The 24396-nt window shown below is 41.6% G+C and overlaps 1 protein-coding gene across 1 annotated transcript in view; it reads left to right on the top strand.

Moving 5' to 3' along the window:
* Positions 1-24396, top strand: part of LOC146080965 (ubiquitin-conjugating enzyme E2 E2) — a 236220-nt gene that overhangs the window by 147106 nt on the left and 64718 nt on the right. The gene's annotated exons all lie outside the window — the stretch shown is intronic.

The following is a 24396-nucleotide window of genomic DNA, read 5'->3' as shown; positions in this document are numbered from 1 at the left end:
CATTTTGCAAACTACACCCTTCAGGGAATTCATCAGGGGGTATAGTGTACATTTCAAACCCCCAGGGGTTTAACCAATTTTGATACAACTGAGCCGTGAAAATAAAAAATTAAATTTTTTCATTTTCACAGCCCAGTTGTATCAAAATTGGTGAAACCCCTGGGGGTTTGAAATGTACACTATACCCCTAGATGAATTCCCTGAGGGGTGTAGTTTGCAAAATGGGGTGACTTGTGGGGGAGGTTCCTAACTTTTAGCATCTTATGGTGCCTAGAAACCTACATGGTGCCTAAAAAAATAATCTCATAAAAAGGAGGCTCCAAAATCAAGTAGGTGCTCCTTCTATTATGAAGCCTGTGGTTTGGTCAACGTGCACACTAGGGCCACATATAGGATATTTATGAAAACAAAAGAATTGGGGGAATCAATTTTTAGTCACATTTCTCTAGTAAAATGTACTGTGTTCCTTAGAAAAATGTATTAAAATTGCAAATCTGCAAAAAAAAAGAAATTTTGAAATTTCACCTACACTTTGTTTTAATTCCTGTGAAACACCTAAAGGGTTAACAAACTTCCAAAATGCTGTTTTGAATACTGTGAGGGGTGCAGTTTTTGAAATGGCATCATTTATGGGGGTGTCTCACATACAAGTCCCTCAAAGTCACATCAGAACTGAACTGGTCCCTAAAAAAATCAGTGTTTGAAATTTTCTTGAAAATTTGAGAATTTGCTATTCATATTGTAAGCCTCCTAGTGTCCCAAAAAATTAAAAGTAAGTTGAAATAATGATGTCAACATAAAGTAGACATATGGTCTATGTTAGTTATTCACTATTTTGAGTGGTAAGATTATTTGTCTCACAAGCAGAAAATTTAACATTTTGCAAATCGCTAAATTTTCCATTTTTTCACGATATTTTGGTATTTTTCACAAAAAAACACAGACTGTATCGACCCAAATTTACCACTAATTTAAAGTACAATGTGTCACGAAAAAACAATCTCAAAATCACTGGGATAAGTAAAAGCAAAAAAAAGTTATCCCCACTTAAGTGAGACATGTCAGATTTGAAAAAAAGGGCTCTGTCAGGAACGCAAAAACTGGCTCTGTCAGGAAGGGGTTAATAAAACCAGTGTAATCATGCAAATTGTACAATAGATGAAAAATATTGTATGTCACTCATGTTATACCTTAATGCAAGTATTTTATGTTTTTATTTTATAAGTAACAATACTGTTGAAAGTGTTTATTCTCATGGCATTATCTTTGTAACATCCAATGTTTTACTAATATGTGGCTAACTCACAATTATAACAATTGCTCCAAAGGAAATGCAGGCAATAACGCATCTTAAACGCCAGAATCCCTTGGTAACAAAGGGCCAGATGTACTAAGCTTGAAAAGTGATAACATGGAGAGTGATAAACCACCAGCTAATCAGCTCCTCACTGCCATGTCACAGGCTGTGTTTGAAAAATGACAGGTAGGAGCTGATTGGCTGGTGGTTTGATCACTCTCCCCTGTATCACTTTTTCAAACTTAGTACATCTGGCCCACGGACTGTGTCTTTAAGTGCCACCAGCTTTATTAAGCACAAAGTGGACACGACATTGAGGAAATTGCCATAATCATGCTTTTCCCAGTTAATATTTAACAAACCATAAAAGTAGGCAGTGTGTTGAAAGTCCTAAGTGTTGGGTAGAATACTTTACATGATTTTTTTTTCCTGTAACAAGCACACCAATGGGTCAGATGCTATAATCATCATTTACTAATATAGCACCAGCATGTTCCGTTACACTTTTCATTTGGGAACAAAACAGTAATAGAACAACAATAATGCTCTTTTGTTCCACAATTGCATTAACAACTGACAGAGATGTTATCAAGACGTCGGTGCAGCATAGACTACCATGTGAATGAAATGTGATACAGCAGCAGAAAAAAATAAATTGTATTATTCTAAATTCAAGGCTGTGCGTTAGAAAGAACTGGATAGACAAATGACAAGTATTTAGAAAACCCTTTCTTGGAAATTGTGAATCACTGTGGAACATAATAAATGTAAAAAAAGGCTTACATATGCCCAGAACATGACAAAGCAGCAACAATGCTAGAGTTGGACCCTGCAGCATAAATCTATTATTTTCTTTGAGGTATGAAAGTAAAACTGCCTTTCCAACAAATGTTTTTCCGCAGTAATTGCTCTCTGTGGCTACTACTTCCTTCATCTCTGCATGTGGCAAGCAATCTTTGTGCTCCAGCCACAAATCTTTGTAACGGCTTATTGACTTGTCCAAAATAGGTTATGATGGGCATACAGTAACTGTATCCTGAGCTGTTGGAAAAACTGGTCCTCTCCTTTCTGTCTTCTGCTAATTGTACCTCTTTACAGTTTGGTGGAATCAATTAGCAACATCAAATCACAACAGCTGATTTAATCATTTGAATCTTTTTGGTAAGCATGTTCTTTTGAGATGGGCCGCATTATACTGGGCATACATTATACAGTTATCTGGGTGATCCTCCAGATATTGGCAACTATATCAATCACTCTGACATAACAAATAGTCCAGCATGTCCATCTGGTGCAATATTTTTAAAGTTGCAAGCTGGCCATGTTGGCAAGATTTCCCCTGTTACTTCACAGGGGAAGAATGGAGAAACACAGTGTTGTGCACACAGTGCGGTTTTGTTTGCGATTTGACCCCGATTCGATTGGAATCAAATGGAACAGCAAGCAAAACACATTTGATTTAGATTATATACTGTAGTACAGATTTGTATTATATTTTCTTGCCTTCATATTCTATTTTTCTATTCAATTTCGATGACGCGGGGCCACGCATCGTAATCAAAGCAGCCTAGAATGCTTCTGAAAACCATGTCTATTCGATTTTGATTAGATTATGCTTCTATAAGAAAAATCAAATAGAAAAATAGACCAAATCGAACAGGTGTACGGGGCATCAGTTCTGCTTAATGGCGACCAGACAAAAGCTTTTATTTGCTTTGCTGATGTTTCTGTAAACACACCATCCGCAGTGAGTTCTGTGTGCAGTAACTGCATAGAGGTGCTGTTGGAGTGGGATAACAAAAACACCACCTTCCCTGGGGTTCTACTCATTGCCTGCTTTGTTAGAGTGTATCTTAACTTTTACAGCTTTATTTTCTTTCCACTATCCTTGTTAGTAACCCCACTATGTAACAATAATAAATATGTACAGTACGGTGTTTGGCAAAACTCAGACAGGGGGAAATATTTATTTGGAAAACATCTTCCTCGCTGTACTCGCCATGTTTCAGGTGCGGTACAGTATAGTGATTCCCCTAAATTGATTTTGACTTTGCTCTAACTACACCTTAACCGACACACAGGGTTTTTTGTCCTTCCCCTTTAACACCTCGATCAATGCCAACCCGAAGCGTGGCGAGCACAGCGGTACACGTCCTCTGACATTTTCATATCCCCACTATCCACGTCGGCGTGGAGTTGATTTTATATAGTGTGGCGAGCGCAGCGAGCCACCGAGCCCGAAACGTGGCGAGCGCATGCTCATTACTTCACACGTATTACGCGGCCGCTCACCACGCTTCCGGCTCGCTGCACTCGCCACACTGTATAAAATTTACTCCACGCCGAAGTGGATAGTGGTTGTATGAAAAGGTCGGAGGACACGCACCGCCGCCCCTCGCGGCTCTCGCTGCGCTCACCACGCTTCGGTTTCACGTTGACCGTGGCGTTGCGTTAACAATGGGGGGGGGGGGCATTTGACATAATAATTAACCATCAGGGTGGGTATACAATTAAAAATTGGGTCTGAGGGGGATTTAACATTGGGTCCAATGTAAAATCAGGTCTCAGGGACCATTTTTACATTGGGTCAAATGTAAAAATCGGGTCGCTCGCGTCGCATCGCATGCCATTAAAATGGCATGCGATGCGACCGATTTTTTAATTGTACGGGAAACGTCTTTAAAGCCTGAAAATCTGGTTGTCGGGTCCCATTGCATACCTTAAGTTATGGTTGTATGCGATGGGACCCGACGGGTGCCGTGCTAGGAAACAAGTACCCACATTTTTTTTATTAATGTGTACGTTATATGTGAAATGATGTGAGATTGTGTTACGTCTAAACCTTATTTAGCTCTCAATCTGTTTGCCTTGCTATCTCTCCTAATGCAGTTTCCGACAGTTTCTGTCATCAGCCAGAATTTGGGCATCTTACATCAGTTTGTAATAGGAAGGAAGCTTCAGGGCAGTGCAGATGTGTCAGTGACTGACTTGTATACCCTAGGTAACAGACGTGCTCTGTGCAGATGCTGATATTATGCAGTGTAGTGTGCACAGTGGTGTCACATAACATTTAAAGTGTAATAACGAGTTTTTAGTTTTACTTTTTTTTTTATATTTCAGCAGCCTTTTTTTGTTTATGCCTAATGGAAATACTCTGATACAGCACGGACCGGTGTAGTGGTTAGAGCAGCACGGATGGTGTAGTGGGTAGCATTACTGCCTCACAGCACTGAGGTCATGGGTTCAATTCCCACCATGCCATAACTGTGCTGAGTTTGTATATTCTCCCTGTACTTGTGTGGGTTTCCTCCGGGTACTCTGGTTTCCTCCCACAATCCAAAAATATACTGGTAGGTTAATTGGCTTCCAACAAAATATTAACCCAAGACTGAGGGGGTATTCAATAGCTGGCGACCATCTCCCCTATTCAATGCTGTCTTCCTCGACAGCATTGAGCAAAGTTTCTCAGCAGAACAAGCCCGACTTCACAAGCTGTCAGGCTCATTCTGCCGAGAACGGCCGGGAAGGCTGCCGACTGCAGCTTGCCTCTTCCTGACAGCAATTCGTGGCCACGCCCCCTCTCATCCCACTGCATGTTCTCGGTCGAGCTGACCTACACATTTAATACCCCCCTGAATATGTGTTCGGGTACTTGTGTCTGGGAATAGAGATTGTGAATGTGATTATTCTCTTTAAAGCGCTGCAGAATATGTGTGCACTATATAAGAAACTGCTAATAAATAAATAAATACATACTTTGGGGTAAATGCTATTACATATAATGTGCCATTGCTGCAGTGTTTTAAATGCTAGCAAAAAAAAAAAACCTCATCACAGATAGGGGTCCTACCCAGAACTAAAAAGTTATCTCAAACAAAATGTATGTGCTAAAAATTGTTGATCACTTGCATGTGGATTTTTTTTTTTTTTTTTAATTAGCAGCCACTGACAAGAAAATATAAGACATATTCTCTTAGATTTATGTTTGGCAAAACACTGAAGAATTATTTAACAGCTTTCAGTCTGTTTTATTATGAGACATTGTAAAGGATTGAGATGCTTTCTGCAGGCTACTTTACACTTCTGCTAAAGTATTCAATTGCAGATCAAGGCTGTCAACTTTCAAGTGCTGAGTAGTGTAAACCATCCTTATTGTAAATACTGACATATCTGTTATACTGGGAGTAGCTGCAGGTTTTTGTACATTTTTCTGAGAATTGACACATCCTTGAGTTACTTGGTAACGGAAAGTCCCAGAAATGTAAAAGTCAAAAGATAAAATAGACTTTTCACATATTAATAAACTGCTGAAAGTGCATAATGTTATAAGCATTTATATAGTACAGGTTGAGTATCCCGTATCCAAAATGCTCGGGACCAGGAGAATTTTGGATAACGGATTATTCCGTATTTCAGAATATTTTAATATTTCAATTATGTATTTTGAAGTATCTTGCATTTATGCTGTATAAACACATCAAAAACATGAAATGCACACAAATATATTTTATTTGTTCAAAAAACAAGGTTTCAAAACATGAAACAAAATGTGTGTACTATCTCAGATATTGAATTTGAATGCCAAGCAATCATTTTCTTGCACATATATAGTGCCAGTTACATATCATGTCCTCAGTAGTGCTGTCACAAATGTCCCCAGTGAGTTTTTAGCAAAAAAAAATTTTTTTTCACTTTCTGGAATGTATGGTTTTCGGAATAATTCGGATAACGGATATTCGGATACGGGATACTCAACCTGTACCACAAGGGATACGCAGCACCCGGTTACAGGGTACATAAACAAGTGAACTAAACAAGAAAACAAGGTAATTTACAGTCCAAGACAGTATAAGACTGGGGTAGCCAACCCTAGTCCTCGAGAGCTACCAACAGTGCATGTTTTGCAGGTCTCCTCACAGAATCACAAGTGGGCAAATTAGCTTCATCTGTGTATCTTTTAAAATGTGTCAGTGATTAATGAGTGCAGCTGTGCAGCAGCTAGGTTGTCTGGAAAATGTGAACTGTTGGTAGCTCTCGAGGGCTAGGGTTGGCATACTGGTATAAGACAAGCACAGGGTATAGAGACATATCTGCATAAGCAGACAATACTGAAATAAGTACTAGGGTGGTGTAAAACTGAGGGAATAGAGGCCATCAAAGGAAGTATGGAGATGGTTAAGGTAAAATAAGTAAGGGCACATGATGGAAGAGGGTCCTGCCCATGGGAGCTTACAATTTAGAGGGGAGGGGCAGACAGACAGCATGACACAGAAGTGGTAGAAGTGAGCATGTAGCAGTAGGTTAGGATGAGTGATGGCTTGATTTGGAAAATAAGTGGTTCTTGAGAGCCCATTTAAAGTTTTGTAGCGAGATGGGGAGTTTGATTGGGAGAGGTAGAGAATTCCAGAGATGGGGTGATAAGGTCAGAGAAGTAAAAGGTAGAGGAGTGGATGAGGGATTTGTAAGTCAGTGTGAGAAGCTTGAGTTGAATTCTGAAAAGGAAGGGGAGCCAGTGTAAGGCTTGTAAAAGGGGGAGGTGGATTTAGTGCATATAACCCTGACTGCAATATTTGAGTATAGAGTGGAGTTAGGTAGGTATTTGTCAGGGATGCCACATAGGAGAAGAGTCAATTGTGCCTATCCCCACAATGCATTCTAAAGTGTTACAGAAAATGCCATCTATTTCTCATGTGTTTCCATGGTTTATCAGTACTGTATATTCTTTTGGTAAATGAAATGCATGGAAAATGACACTGGTAAATGTATTCTCTTAGCACTTATGTCTATGCATTGTAATGGAATGTATCTGTTGGATATATTAGCATAAATCTGTACAGTGCCATATAGGGATAAGGAGGAACCTTGCTCTATAAACATTCCCCTAATTTAAATCTAACTATTCATGAAAACAGGTTGCACTGCTACTTATTACCAGTGCATGCATACTATGCCTCTCTGGGGAGGGGGCGGGGATAATATGTTGCAGTGCTGTGATATTTGCATCACTCTGGCTAGAGGCATTATGCTGCAAGGGGAGCAGGTTCTAATAATGCAAAGTACTACTAAGCCCATCCGCATTAGTATTCAGTTACAAAGATAGGCAAATATGTACCAGTGAAGAAAAAATGTTTATCTACCATCAAACAACCTTATATAAAAACATTACTAAACCTAATACATGCATGGAAATCTTGTTCATGTAGTCTGTTCACTAATACCCCTTTCACACTTGCAAGCCCGTTCTAAGTTCCGGGTGCGACTCGGCTTTCAAGTGCTTTCACACTGGCCACCTGACCCGGAATGAAGTCGGGCGGGTGGTGTCATCTGGAGGCTTGGCTGGGGCGGCGCTGGGAGATGTCAGCACCTCCCAGCGATGCATTTTCACAGCAGTTAACAGGATCTGGGTCATGCTGACCTGGAAGCATGACCCTTAACACTCACCACATCCCGTGTTGATTCCGGAATCTACCCAGGTCAGGACCTGGATAGAAGTCCCGGAATGCTGAACACTGGATGTGGTGACAAGACCCTTCCACACTGAGCTAAATCCAGGGTTGATGCGTGTTCATGTGCAAAAACCCTGGATATTTTTGCAGGTGTGAAAGGGGTATTATGGAATTTATCAGCATTTATTCATCCTGTCTGATACTTATAATGCCAGGCAATTTATAACCCACACACCTTTGGGTGGAATTCAATTAGCAACAGTAAATTACAGCTACCAATTTATCCACAGGAGGTAATTTAATTATCCCCAATAGATGGCACTGTCAGGGATTTTGTTTCACCTGCCTGGAGGCAGGAGAAGCCATCTACGGTAAGTGCCATTTTTTTGTGGCATCAGCCGTGAAAACACAGGTACCCGGGATAAGTTTTGGATGCCTGTGTTTTCGTACAATAGGTACATTTTACCTCATGAAAATAGGCTTTCATTTTATTGCACAAAATAGTAACAGAAATAGCAGATGCACCATACACCATTTACATTTTTATAAATATAATATATGAGGGTCTTGGGCCAATAGTATGAGCCTGTCCACTACTCGTCAAAGTGACCGCATCGGACAGGTCCCTAACATTATATGGGTTCACCCCTGGGGTAAAGGGCACCCCCAAACCACCCCATCCAGACCACCCCAGAGCACCACACCAATAAAAAGATAAAGCGGAGTATCACAGTGTAAGGAGGGTATTCAATGGTAGTCGTGCTCCCACAGCCATCTCCCAACAGGGGAGATGGCTGCGGGGCCTTATTCAATGCTGTCTTCCCCGACAGCATTAAACAGGGGTTCTCCGTAGAACGAGCCCAACATCACAAGCTGTCGGGCTCGTTCTGCCGAGAAAAGCCGGAAATAGGCGAGCTCCCGGCCGGAGCTCGTCTATTTCTGTCCTCAGCTCGCGGCCACGCCCCTTTCTCACCGCTCGGCGGCCGGGACATTGAATACCGAGCTCACGTCGAGCAAAGCGAGAACGGGACAGGGGCGCTCGACAGCCGTTCCCCTGACATTAAATATCCCCCTAAGTGTTAAAAGAAAAAAAGAGTGAGATATCAGAGTGTTAGTATAAAAATAAAAGTGAAAAAATGCATGTCCCCCTTTTTTATGTCAACCTATTGACCTTATCGATTTTTAAACCCTGTCGACCATTAGTGGTCGACCATATGACTGTCTATCATGAGTCAGTCTATGATCAGTCCGAATACCGACTGAGTCGTATTCTTAGTTAATTTCCCCCACAGTCTCAGTTACGTAGAACATCTCATTATTAGTAGCTAGGGCAGGGCTGGGCAACACCGGCCCTCCAGATGAACTACACATCCCAGGATGCTTTGCATTCGTTTTGCTATGTGACCATGCTGAAACTGATGCAAGGCATGCTGGGATGTGTAGGTTATCAACATCTGGAGGGCCGGTTTGCCCAGCCCTGAGCTAGGGTGTGCAGTCCAGGCCCCCTCCTCCTGAATATATTGCACAAAATAGCCTGTTCTTTTCAATAATATTTACAGCGATCAGTTGAATTCTCCACCTAACTAGTCTATATCACCAAGATCAAAATATAATGTTTGATTTTTATTTATATTACACTGGCAGGTTGTGCTTCCATATACAGTATTGTTGGCTGTGGTCCAATAGTGAAGTAGCATTAACAAGCAATGAGCTGGGTATTTCCCCTCAGGGTATTGGGCAACAATGGAAGCTGCCCTACATAATAAGATCAAGGAAATATTTTGTTGTTATTTTTTGTGCAAGGTAAATGTTCTGTTTTATTAAGCATCCTTATTCCTGCTGTTAGCACAATGAGTTATTTGCAGCTGGGTCCATTCTACACCAAGTTTGGTAATAGAACTTGAATCATTAAAGGGAATCCTTAAGCTCAGACTAAATTTCTCACACAGTTTTTCCTCAAAATATATTATTTTGAACATATGTTGTAAAACAGATACATTCCAGTGACTATGAGATTCAATTTGTTAGATTAAACCTTACAAATGATTTACAAATACACAAAAGGCCATCTTTTGCTGACAAAAAGGCATTTTGTGCAACAAAATTTATTTATGATTGCAATAATTTTACGTTGGCTTTTAGATGACCACAGCACTGGGGCCAGGAGTTTGATTCTGACCAGAACCCTATCAGTGTAGCAATTATATGTGTGGGTTTTCCCAGGTACTTACCTTTTCACCCAAATTACCAGAGATACACTGGCAGGTTACTTATCATCAATATTAACCCTATTGTGCAGCCATATGTTAGGGAATATAGTTTGCTCCACTGTGGCAGGGACTGTTGTCTTTTAGCTAAAGTATTCTCTGTAGTATTGTTCTTTAGATTTGCTAATCCTCTTTTAAATAGAATGTAAAATCATGTACATATATATAGCCACGCTCATCTTTGCAGCGCCATGGCCACTTGTGCCTGTTTTGCATGCCAATGTTGCACAAGCGGTACATAATCACCACAACATTGCCACTTTATTCTCTGAGCCTAAGAGTGAATTAGTCAATCAGTCGCTGCCCGGACCTGCGCCCATGCACCCAGTCCCTGTCCCCGGCAGCTGGTTTGTCATAAGCCGGCACCGGGGACTTCAATAGAAAACCCGGAGGGGAGGAGGAGACGCAGCAGAGGGGAGGGAGCCGGCTGTAAACAGTGGCAATACCGAGAATTTTCCAGGCTTGCCAGACTCGACAATGAGGCGCAACCCGGAAAATTCTCGGGATTGCCACTGAAGGGGTTACAATGCCATGTTGTCTGCTTCCTGTGGTTTCCACTAATTTAACCCTGTTTATAATCGTGTAGCAATAACACATGTAAAGAAAAATAAAAAACTGCTTTTGTTTTCTAAATACAGTAAATTGTGTTACATGCAGTATACAGGTTTTTCTTGCCTTGAATAATCTTTTTCACTGTTTAAATGTTATTGTTTGTTTAAATAGTCACCACTTTGGATTTAGCATTAAACACCTAGGGCATTAGTTATCCTGCGCTGTGTGTTAGCTGATACTTTCTTGTCCTACCGCTGTTGTAAATTACCTGAAATCAAATAACGGAGATGATGAAATATTAACAAGGCAAAGTAAATGTAAAGGCCCATTGGCCAATAAATCGTGTGAAAAGTGTAATACCGGATTACATGTACTACCAATTCCGATCCAATGTAGGGTTCCCTGCGCATCAGACCGGAACCAGAGATTGTCATCTGGTCCTTTTTTTTTTAAATTATTTTAAATAGGTTGACCTATTGCTTGTGTCAACCTATTCACTATGTCAATCTTTTTCATCTGTCTACCTATGGCCTGTCAACCAATAATTGTCGGCCTGTTGACTGTCGACTTTAATATAATAGTGTCAACCTGCCAACTGCATCCCCACTACACTACATGTCTCTATACGGTGCACAACAACCCCTATATACTACACTACATGCCCCTGCATGTTGCACTTTACAACTACACAGTACTTAATGGATAGGGGAGCTTAAGGGTTGTGACTCAACTAGGAGAAGCCCGGTCAATAAAGGCCCCCATACATTATGCAAATTGGTTCAGATTACAGTGGCTCGGACCAAGACACCTGGTGAAATCGGCCCAGATGTGCTGGCCTGTGCGCATCGGAGTCAGAGGTTGGATGGGCTGCACATAAGATACAGCCATCAGCTGCACATTGCGAGTGCTAAGCACTTGCGATGTAACACATCCGATACTGTGTGGAGAGAGGGGTGCGGGTTCCAGCGGGCAGAGATCATGATCCGGTGGATGAACGGCGAGCGAGCCCACAGAACAATTGCCCCCCTCCACCATGGAGTCTAACCTTATTTGACAAAACAAACCCCAAATTGCCACTTTAAAGTAGCCAAAGAATTAAATTTTTTACTTAATAATACAAGTACTATGTACTGTATGCGCTACATCCCCTTTAAAATAAATATTTCAGTATTGCCATATGAGGATGGCGCTCCCACTATTGATTATTCATTTTATGAGGGAAATATTAAAGTGCAATAAATTTAACAAGCTAGTTACATTTGTGTAATCTGCAAATATTTAGCACTCTGGCTGTTATGCATTCCATTGTGTAACACTTTCATTATTATCAGAGTAAACAGGTATATTGTGCAAGTGTATTAGTTTTTTTTTTTTTTAGTGACTCACTAATTTTATATGTGGCGAATTACACACTATGATATGCAAAGTATAAAAACTGGAACTGCTGCACTTTATAACAAAGTGTAGTTATGACAGAAATTAATATAAACCGTTATTTTGAAAATAGATTGGGTATTTATTTGTAATAGCAATTAATAAGTGGCTACCTATAGTATAAAACAAATATATGAAACAATGTAATTGATAGTGTTCATTCTAGCACCCGCTATATTTGAAAACCCATGCAGTTCCTCTTTCCTGCCTGGGGGGTCACTGTCTGCTGTGGTGTTTCTAGCGCAGATCTAGTTTGCATATCCGTGCTCATATAAAGACCACACTGTGCTAGAAGCACTACAGCAGACCGTGACACCCCAGGCAGGGAAGAGGAACTGCATGGGTTTTCAAATATGGTGGGTGCTAGAATGAACACGAATATATATATCAAACACATTCAATCGGTAACATATAAAAATAATAAAAAAAACGTTATATTCACTGGGGCAGTTCTTGCATCTAATTGGTAAAATGCATATAAAATTCCAAGTTTGCTTAGTTTAAAAAAATATCCAAATAATAGTACCATCAATTGTACTTCTAAAGGAACATGTGAAAACTGTGTATGCTATTGCCATCCCCTCAGTGTCTGTACCAGCTCTATATTTCTCTAGGATTCATACTGTACCACATCAATTTTGGCTTGCATGTATGTACTAATTGCACAGATTATTCTTAATTACCAAATGACCCTATATTCTTTGCTGTCGGTACACATCGCTCTGCAATACAGTGTTTTTATCTTAATTTACTAATACTATTAGCAAGCTGATTACTCAGTGCCAAGAAACTGCTTTAAGATCAAATGAAGCCAGGCAAGTATACAGTAAAAACAGAAGTTACATGAATGAATAGCAAACATAATTATTTCTCTGTACAGGTCTAGTTAAACCGCATCTTAAATATGAATTATGGTCTTGAGTACGGATGCAGAAAACATGTATATATAATGTGGATGTGTGAAAGAGAGCTTGACTGTAATTGGTTACCCTATAATAACAGGAATGTTAGCTTGCTTCTTTACAGCAATAAGGCAGTGGGTTCGATTCCCATATACAGTAGGCTATATATGTGGAGTGTGTACGTTCTCGTGTTTGTGTTGGTTTCCTCCCTGGTTTGCTCGTACAACCCAAAAATGTACAGGTGCGCTAATTGGCTTCTGGCAAATAATTAACCATACTGTAAATGTGTGCATGTGACAGGGAATATAGATTGTAAGATCCTCTGGGGCAGGGACTGGCACTGGATTGGACTGAATTATTGTCTGTGAAATGCTGCAGAATTTGGTGGGTATTCAATCTCCCGCCGCTATTTCCCCCGTTGGGAGCCCTATTCAATGCTGTCTTTCCCTGACAGCATTGAACAGGAATCCGGGCAGAACGGGCTGACCTTATAAGCAGTCGGGCCCGTTCTGCCGAGAACGGCTGGGAATTGTCGAGCTCCCGGCCTTAGTTCAACGATTTACGGCCATATCTCGCACAACGCCCCCTTTTCGGCTCTCAGCAGGCAGGACATTGAATCCCGCCTGCCGAGCTGATGTCGAGCAGACTGAGAACGGGACTGGGTCACGGCTGTCGGGCCAGCCGATAGTCGTGGAACCGGATTGAATACCCCCCTTAGTGTGCACTACATAAATAGCTGTTAATAATGTGGTGTTATTTTTTTAAAGACATCAATTTATATTTCTCTAGGATTCATACAGTACCACATCAATTTATTTAAAAAATCAGAGTATGATTTTGAGGGAGCAGGAAACATATTTCTGCCCTTTTTTCTGTAGTAGGCCTTCAAAACTACAGTCACACGTCAATTCCCCATTGAGAACTAGGGACTTACAGAACAAATCAGTAAGTGAAATGTCACCCCTGAAGCGGTTAATCACATATGACCTTCAAGTGTTGATGGCTGGTTAACTGTTCACATTGTAAAATGAATCCATATTGCTTTAGTTCCTGTTTGAAGGTCATTTAAACCAATATCTTACTCCGGTTTAATATTATATAGAGTCTGTAATATTATCACATGCAAATCACACAATGTCCTCTGCGTGTAGAAAATCATAACTCATCCCTTTTTAGAATAAATTAACATTTGTAATATGCCTGGCATTATTTCCCTTCAATTAATTAACCCCTTCCTGACAGAGCCAGTTTTTGCGTTCCTGACAGAGCCCTTTTTTTCAAATCTGACATGTCTCACTTAAGTGGGGATAACTTTTTTTTGCTTTTACTTATCCCAGTGATTTTGAGATTGTTTTTTCGTGACACATTGTACTTCAAATTAGTGGTAAATTTGGGTCGATACAGTCTGTGTTTTTTTGTGAAAAATACCAAAATATCGTGAAAAAATGGAAAATTTAGCGATTTGCAAAATGTTAAATTTTCTGCTTGTGAGACAAATAATCTTACCACTCAAAATAGTGAATAACTAACATAGACCATATGTCTACTTTATGTTGACATCATTATTTCAACTTCCTTTTAATTTTTTGGGACACTAGGAGGCTTACAATATGAATAGCAAATTCTCAAATTTTCAAGAAAATTTCAAACACTGATTTTTTTAGGGACCAGTTCAGTTCTGATGTGACTTTGAGGGACTTGTATGTGAGACACCCCCATAAATGATGCCATTTCAAAAACTGCACCCCTCACAGTATTCAAAACAGCATTTTGGAAGTTTGTTAACCCTTTAGGTGTTTCACAGGAATTAAAACAAAGTGTAGGTAAAATTTCAAAATTTCTTTTTTTTTGCAGATTTGCAATTTTAATACATTTTTCTAAGGAACACAGTACATTTTACTAGAGAAATGTGACTGAAAATTGATTCCCCCAATTCTTTTGTTTTCATAAATATCCTATATGTGGCCCTAGTGTGCACGGTGACCAAACCACAGGCTTCATAATAGAAGGAGCACCTACTTGATTTTGGAGCCTCCTTTTTATGAGATTATTTTTTAGGCACCATGTAGGTTTCTAGGCACCATAAGATGCTAAAAGTTAGGAACCCCCCCACAAGTGACCCCATTTTGCAAACTACACCCCTCAGGGAATTCATCTAGGGGTATAGTGTACATTTCAAACCCCCAGGGGTTTCACCAATTGTGGTACAACTGGGCAGTGAAAATGAAAAATTATTTTTTTTACACAAAAATACAGTTCTGGCTCCAAATTTGTCATTTTCAGAAGGTATGAAGGAGACAAAGCACCCCAAAATCTGTGCCCCAATTTCTCCCGAGTACGGCAATGCCTCACATGTGACCAAAAAATACCAGTTGGGTGCATGGCAGGACTCAGAAGGGAAGGAGTGATTTTTGGATTTTGCAGCTCAGATTCTGGTGGAATTTTGGTGGGTGCTATGTCGCATTAGCAAGACCCCCAAAGCACCAATACAGTGGAACCCCCCCACAAGTGACCCCATTTTGCAAAGTACACCCCTCAGGGAATTCATCTAGGGGTATAGTGTACATTTCAAACCCCCAGGGGTTTCACCAATTTTGATACAAGTGGGCAGTGAAAATGAAAAATTACATTTTTTTACACAAAAATGCAGTTCTGGCTCAAAATTTTTCATTTTCAGAAGGTATGAAGGAGAAAAAGCACCCCAAAATCTGTGCCCCAATTTCTCCCGAGTACGGCAATGCCTCACATGTGACCAAAAAATACCAGTTGGGTGCATGGCAGGACTCAGAAGGGAAGGAGTGATTTTTGGATTTTGCAGCACAGATTCTGGTGGAATGAATGGTGGGTGCTATGTTGCACCAATACAGTGGAACCCCCCCACAAGTCACCCCATTTTGCAAAGTACACCCCTCAGGGAATTCATCTAGGGGTATAGTGTACATTTCAAACCCCCAGGGGTTTCACCAATTTTGATACAAGTGGGCAGTGAAAATGAAAAATTACATTTTTTTACACAAAAATGCAGTTCTGGCTCAAAATTTTTCATTTTCAGAAGGTATGAAGGAGAAAAAGCACCCCAAAATATGTGCCCCAATTTCTCCCGAGTACGGAAATGCCTCACATGTGACCAAAAAATACCAGTTGGGTGCATGGCAGGACTCAGAACGGAAGGAGTGATTTTTGGATTTTGCGGCTCAGATTCTGGTGGAATTTTGGTGGGTGCTATGTCGCATTAGCAAGACCCCCCAAGCACCAATACAGTGGAACCCCCCCACAAGTCACCCCATTTTGAAAACTACACCCCTCAGGGAATTCATCTAGGGGTATAGTGTACATTTCAAACCCCCAGGGGTTTCACCAATTTTGATACAAGTGGGCAGTGAAAATGAAAAATTACATTTTTTACACAAAAATGCAGTTCTGGCTCGAAATTTTTCATTTTCAGAAGGTATGAAGGAGAAAAAGCACCCCAAAATCTGTGCCCCAATTTCTCCCGAGTACGGCAATGCCTCACATGTGACCAAAAAATACCAGTTGGGTGCATGGCAGGACTCAGAACGGAAGGAGTGATTTTTGGATTTTGCAGCTCAGATTCTGGTGGAATTTTGGTGGGTGCTATGTCGCATTAGCAAGACCCCCCAAGCACCAATACAGTGGAACCCCCCCACAAGTCACCCCATTTTGAAAACTACACCCCTCAGGGAATTCATCTAGGGGTATAGTGTACATTTCAAACCCCCAGGGGTTTCACCAATTTTGATACAAGTGGGCAGTGAAAATGAAAAATTACATTTTTTTACACAAAAATGCAGTTCTGGCTCAAAATTTTTCATTTTCAGAAGGTATGAAGGAGAAAAAGCACCCCAAAATCTGTGCCCCAATTTCTCCCGAGTACGGAAATGCCTCACATGTGACCAAAAAATACCAGTTGGGTGCATGGCAGGACTCAGAACGGAAGGAGTGATTTTTGGATTTTGCAGCACAGATTTTGGTGGAATGAATGGTGGGTGCTATGTTGCACCAATACAGTGGAACCCCCCCACAAGTCACCCCATTTTGCAAAGTACACCCCTCAGGGAATTCATCTAGGGGTATAGTGTACATTTCAAACCCCCAGGGGTTTCACCAATTTTGATACAAGTGGGCAGTGAAAATGAAAAATTACATTTTTTTACACAAAAATGCAGTTCTGGCTCAAAATTTTTCATTTTCAGAAGGTATGAAGGAGACAAAGCACCCCAAAATCTGTGCCCCAATTTCTCCCGAGTACGGCAATGCCTCACATGTGACCAAAAAATACCATTTGGGTGCATGGCAGGACTCAAAAGGGAAGGAGTGATTTTTGGATTTTGCAGCTCAGATTCTGGTGGAATTTTGGTGGGTGCTATGTCGCATTAGCAAGACCCCCCAAGCACCAATACAGTGGAACCCCCCCACAAGTGACCCCATTTTGCAAACTACACCCCTCAGGGAATTCATCTAGGGGTATAGTGTACATTTCAAACCCCCAGGGGTTTCACCAATTTTGATACAAGTGGGCAGTGAACATGAAAAATTACATTTTTTACACAAAAATGCAGTTCTGGCTCAAAATTTTTCATTTTCAGAAGGTATGAAGGAGAAAAAGCACCCCAAAATCTGTGCCCCAATTTCTCCCGAGTACGGCAATGCCTCACATGTGACCAAAAAATACCAGTTGGGTGCATGGCAGGACTCAAAAGGGAAGGAGTGATTTTTGGATTTTGCAGCTCAGATTCTGGTGGAATTTTGGTGGGTGCTATGTCGCATTAGCAAGACCCCCCAAGCACCAATACAGTGGAACCCCCCCACAAGTGACCCCATTTTGCAAACTACACCCCTCAGGGAATTCATCTAGGGGTATAGTGTACATTTAAAACCCCCAGGGGTTTCACCAATTTTGATACAAGTGGGCAGTGAAAATGAAAAATTACATTTTTTACACAAAAATGCAGTTCTGGCTCAAAATTTTTCATTTTCAGAAGGTATGAAGGAGAAAAAGCACCCCAAAATCTGTGCCCCAATTTCTCCCGAGTACGGCAATGCCTCACATGTGACCAAAAAATACCAGTTGGGTGCATGGCAGGACTCAGAAGGGAAGGAGTGATTTTTGGATTTTGCAGCACAGATTCTGGTGGAATGAATGGTGGGTGCTATGTTGCACCAATACAGTGGAACCCCCCCACAAGTCACCCCATTTTGCAAACTACACCCCTCAGGGAATTCATCTAGGGGTATAGTGTACATTTCAAACCCCCAGGGGTTTCACCAATTTTGATACAAGTGGGCAGTGAAAATGAAAAATTACATTTTTTTACACAAAAATGCAGTTCTGGCTCAAAATTTTTCATTTTCAGAAGGAATGAAGGAGACAAAGCACCCCAAAATCTGTGCCCCAATTTCTCCCGAGTACGGCAATGCCTCATGTGTGACCAAAAAGTGGCAGGACTCAGAAGGGAAGGAGTGATATTTGGATTTTGCAGCACAAATTCTGGTGGAATGATGGTGGGTGCTATGTCGCATTAGCAAGACCCCCAAAGCACCAATACAGTGGAACCCCCCCACAAGTGACCCCATTTTGCAAACTACACCCCTCAGGGAATTCATCTAGGGGTATAGTGTACATTTCAAACCCCCAGGGGTTTCACCAATTTTGATAAAACTGGGCAGTGAACATGAAAAATTACATTTTTTTACACAAAAATGCAGTTCTGGCTCAAAATTTTTCATTTTCACAAGGAATGAAGGAGACAAAGCACCCCAAAATCTGTGCCCCAATTTCTCCCGAGTACGGCAATGCCTCACATGTGACCAAAAAATACCAGTTGGGTGCATGGCAGGACTCAGAAGGGAAGGAGTGATTTTTGGATTTTGCGGCTCAGATTCTGGTGGAATGAATGGTGGGTGCTATGTGGCATTAGCAAGACCCCCGAAGCACGGTGAAATTATGAACCTAATATTCCATAGATGTGTGGTATATTTTAAAACACTCCTTTATACATAGGCCGGGTTTGTCGGGGCAAGTGTCACACTGGAAAATAGTTTGCTTTCTTATTCCCTTTTTATAGCAAACTTTGCACCTTTTTTGTGTCCTGCCCTTTTTTCCAGTGGAGGGGATTTCATCAGGAAAATGCTGCCCTGGTACAATACGGGGGCCAGTACTAGAAGTACTGGGGCCCTCTGCCTGCTGGTTCCCAAATATTAGGCCCTTTATGACTTCCTCTTGAAAGTGCATAAATGTCCCCCTCTGGCCGGTAGAACGGAATAGCACGTAAGCGTTATACAGTGCCATCTGGATGATATACACGGCCACCTTCTTGTACCAGATTTTTGTTTTCCGCAGGGCACTGTACGGCTTCAGTACCTGATCTGAAAGATCCACTCCGCCCATGTACCTATTGTAATCCAGGATACAATTAGGTTTTGAGGTGTGGGTACTGGTACCTCGTACAGGGACGGAGGTGGTACTGTCTCCGTGAATTGTTGTCAGTATAAGGACATCCCTCTTGTCCTTATATTTGACCAACAACATATTTTCGTTGCATATTCCCCTGCTTTCACCCCTTCTCATTACTTGGGCAATGTGCGTTTTTGGGAGGCCTCTTTGGTTCTTGCGCACAGTACCGCAAGCTGCTGTACCTCTTGAACCAAGGGCCTTAAACAGGGGGATGCTAGTGTAAAAGTTATCCACATAGAGGTGATAACCTTTATCCAGGAAGGGGTGCACTAAATCCCAGACAATTTTCCCACTAACACCTACGAGGGAGGGGGGGCATTCTGGCGGTTGAATTCTTGAATCCTTCCCTTCATAAACCCTAAACCTGTGGGTGTACCCTGAGGTGCTTTCACACAGTTTATACATTTTTATGCCATACCTTGCCCTCTTACTGGGAAGGTACTGGCGGAATTTAACCCTTCCTTTAAAATGTATAAGGGACTCGTCGATACAAATAAATTTTTCAGGGATGTACACCTCTTCAAATTTGGCACTGAAATGATCAATGACCGGCCTGACTTTGAATAGCCGGTCAAAGGTGGGATCATCTCTGGGTGGGCACTGTGCATTATCGGTGTAATGTATAAATTTAAGAATTGTCTCAAATCGAGTCCGGGGCATGGCCATACGGTAAAATGGAGTACTGTACAGAACATCTGTACTCCAATATTGCCTAATTTCTGGCTTTTTTACTATGCCCATATGAAACACCAGACCCCAAAACGTCATCATCTCTACTGCATCTACAGGGGTCCACCTAGCAAATGATGACGTGGGGTTTTGAGCAATAAACTGCTGGGCATATAAATTAGTTTGGTCCACCATTAAATTTATAAAATCATCAGAGAAAAATAATTTGAAAAAGTCAATTTCTCTGAGACCTGTGGAATCAAATTGGATTCCTGGCATGGCCAAAAACTCAGGAACCTGGGGCTCAAAATTGTCTGGTGGTGGGGTCCATACTAGATCAATTATTGGGGGGGGAATCTCAGCTGATCTACGGGGGCGTCTTTGAGGGGGTCCCTCATCACCAGAGGAGGAAGAGGAGCTTAAGACAAATCCTTCAAATTCCCCGCTTGCATCACTGCCTGTGTCAGAGTCAGAGGCAAGCATGGCATATGCCTCCTCCACTGAATACATTCTCCTGGATGACTGGGAGGACATTTGGGAGGACATTTGGGAGGACATTTGGGATGCCATTTTTATTTTTGTGTTACTGGTAGTGAAATGTTTCAACACGTGTATAGTGTAGGGGGGGGTACAAACTTTATTTCAATCCGGGGGGTATGTAGTGTGTAGTGTGTATGTGGTGCAGAAAAAAAAAATACTTTATATCAATAAAAAAAAAAAAAAATGAAGGGGTTAAAAATAAAAAATTGAAGGGGTTAAAAAAAAAAAAAAAGGTCCTGCGCCAAAAATTGAGCACAGATGTTGGTCAGTAACGTCTGTCACTGAACAGCGCTCAAAGGCAACAGGAATCTGATCAAAAAAAAAAAAAAAATAGATCAACCCTGTGCCGAAAAAGCTGATCAGTGATGTACGTCACTGATCGGCGCACAGTGGCCACAGGACACCCACAAAATCAGTGTGTGTAAAAAAAAAATTAAAAAAAGACCCCACAGCACTCACAAAAAAAAAAAAAGGTGATCAGTGATGCGACACTGATTACCAGTGAGGGACAGCAGGTGCACAACCTTTGGTGCAACTGACAGTGCAACTGGCAGCAACTGACAGGTGTATATATATAAAAAAAAAACCTCTGCGCCCCCAAAAAGTTGCTGATCAGCACAGATATACTGATCAGCACAAAAGGGGGGGTAGCAGACACAAAATATACACTCTCTATCACTCTCTGTCACTATCTCTCTCTATCTCTCTATCTCTCACTATCTCTCACTATCTATCACTCTAGGACACTGCAGCAGCAGCACTGACAGTTATATGTATAAAAAAAAACTGCACCCCCAAAAAGGGGGGGTAGCAGACACAAAATATACACTCTCTATCACTCTCTGTCACTATCTCTCTCTATCTCTCTATCTCTCACTATCTATCACTATCTATCACTCTATGACACTGCAGCAGCAGCACTGACAGTTATATATATAAAATAAAACCCCTGCACCCCCAAAAAGGGGGGGTAGCAGACACAAATCTCTCTATCTCTCTACCTCTCACTATCTATCACTATCTATCACTATCTATCACTGTATGACACTGCAGCAGCAGCACTGACAGTTATTTATATATAGAAAACCCCTGCACCCCCAAAAAGGGGGGGTAGCAGACACAAAATATAGCTCTCTCTGTCACTATCTCTCTATCTCTCTCTATCTCTCTCTATCTCTCTCTCTATCTCTCTATCACACTGCAGCAGCAGCAGGAAGTCTCAGGAAGTCAGATCCAGGAAGCGTCCAGCACGCTACAAGCAGTGATAAGGTGATCAGGTAAGGTATTTGCAAGGATCAGGTAAGTATTAGCAAGGATCAGGTCGGTATTCACGGCAGGCAGGCACGGTGACCGTTCTGCACGCTATTCCAGACCGGAATGGCGTCTGCAGCGCAGTCACCGTCAGTTTAAATGTCGCGCCTTGGCTGTGATTGGTCCGTGGGTCCCACGGACCAATCACAGCCTTGGGGGCAGGTGGGGTGAGGGTGGGGTGAGGTGTCATCGTCACCGATGACCCCCTCATGCCCCCTGACGCCCGGCGGTGATTGACACCTGTGTTACCGAGCGTCCGATTCGCTGGTAACACAGGAAAACGCTGTGAATGGCTGTTCACACTGAACAGCCAATCACAGCGATCGCCGACGGGGGGGCGGCATCGCAGCCCCCCCTGGGCATGCAGGGACATGTCTGCTGTCAGGGACAGCAGACATCGTCCCTCTGTCACTGCGTCTCGAGACGCAGTGACAGTTTAAACTCATGACGTACATTTATGCCATGTGTCGGGAAGTACCTCCCGGCCATGACGTAAATGTACGTCAAATGTCGGGAAGGGGTTAAAATAGCAGGATAGTGCACTGACCTGGATATTCAATTTGAAAAGAGGAAAGAGGATTGCTGTATTAACGGTTGCCCAGATCTAAATGGTATTGTTTTATCGAAAACCTTGTATACAGTATGATGCACATAATAGTTATGGTTATTAGTGTTTTTGATACTTAGTCATTTACTCACTGTCTGTTGAGAAGGTTTGTAAACCACTGCTCCATCTGATCATTTAGTTTAAACTTGGTACACAATATGGAAGGTATATAATCTGGGATTCCGACTGTTGGAACGTCCCGACAGTCATCACGGGCCGTTTTCATTCCGTTCGACATTTGAAATTCAATGCTCTGATTGTCGAGTGTAGGGAAGTCCAAGAATTGCCAAAAATGGCCGCAAAAAACGTCTGTGAATTCAACAATCCGTTTCCGATTCCGACCAAACAGGTTTGTGACACAAAAGTCAGATCTTTTTTTGTTGAAAATTGCCTTCAAAGCTGTCGGAAACAGCAGGCTTGAATAGCTGAGGGATGCTATTTCTGCTGGCTAAAATTGCGGCTAGGATTAAATACCCTCCCGGTAGGATTATCTGTCCAATCTTTTTGGTTTGAACGAAAGAATGGTAATGTATGGGAGCAAGTGACTCTTCCCAAATACTGGAAAGCAAACAAAATCATCAGACAAATTGTTTAAATCTGTTTGATTTAACCAATGTATCCAAGCAACCCATTTGTTGGTTTTCCAGTGTTTGGGAGCAAATAGTAAATTTTTGCCCACGCATTACCAGATTTTCATTCCAACCAGCCAGACTGGACAGATAATCAGATAATATATATCCAGTTTACAGTTTCTGGGCCTGATTCTGGTTCACTTGCAAAAGCAAATTCACTCTAATGGAAAAAAAAACATGTGCCCTGCATGTGGAGCAGGTGTAACATGTGCAGAGAAATTTAGATTTGGGAGAGTTTTTCATGTTTTTTGAGCCGACCTGTGCCAACAGGTAATATTTGATGCCCTACCATCCGCTGGGGCGTGGTGTGAGAATAAAATAGTGTGCTGAGCGTAGCGAGGCACCATGCCCGAAGCATAGCGAGTGAAACGATGTACTTCAAACTGTGTCCATGTCGACTGTGTTGACATTCTGGTAAAAAAACTGAAAAACCCCATGTCGATCAAATGTCCTGTCGACCTAGACACATGTCAACATTGCTGCCTGTCTACCTAGTGGTGTCGACCTAGTTGGTGTAGACCTAATAACCCACACCCGTTTAAAGTACAAACTGTTAATATACATTGATAACAGTACCCGAAAAGTAAAAATTACCATTTCCACCTTCCTTGATGGTCCAAAACGCACCTCAAATTTATTACGTAATAGTAAAAATGAGCTAATTTGAAAGAAAAGTTTTATTTTGCAACTTCTAACTATCAGACTTTCTCAACCTTTTTCAACTGATTTATAATTTTTTTTTAATACAGATCTCTTGAACATAGACCTTCCCAGGGGACAGGATCACATATGATACATTGTATTGCAGTCCTTTTGCATGCATTGGGGCAGATGTATTAAGCCTGGCGAAGAGATAAACTGGAGATAAAGTGAAAGGAGATAACGCACCAGCCAATCAGCTGCGTTTGAAGTATAACAGTTGGGAATTGATTGGCTGGTCCTTTATTTCCTTCCACTTTATCTCCAGTTTATCTCTTCGCTAGGCTTAATACATCTGCCCCAATGTATCTAATACGACCCTAGCAGGGCTTAACGGGCTGCGACAGATATTCGTGGCAGCCCGTAAGATCTGCAACTGCGATGCGAGGCGCACGGGAACGTGCCTCACATCGCGATCGCAGGTAAATAACATGCGATGTGCTACTTTTTATGTGATCGGTTGCAGCAATGCATTGGGATCACATAAAAAGTGAAAGAGAAAGCAGCTATGGTTGACTATAATAGGAGATGCAGTACAAAACAGTAATCCTTCTCTTGGGATAAC

This window comes from Crinia signifera, chromosome 5 (assembly GCF_055691185.1).
Source record: "Crinia signifera chromosome 5, ASM5569118v1, whole genome shotgun sequence".
Taxonomy (NCBI): Eukaryota; Metazoa; Chordata; class Amphibia; order Anura; family Myobatrachidae; genus Crinia; species Crinia signifera.
The sequence above is the reverse complement of the archived record's forward strand: the minus strand, read 5'-3'. Positions and strand labels throughout refer to the sequence as shown.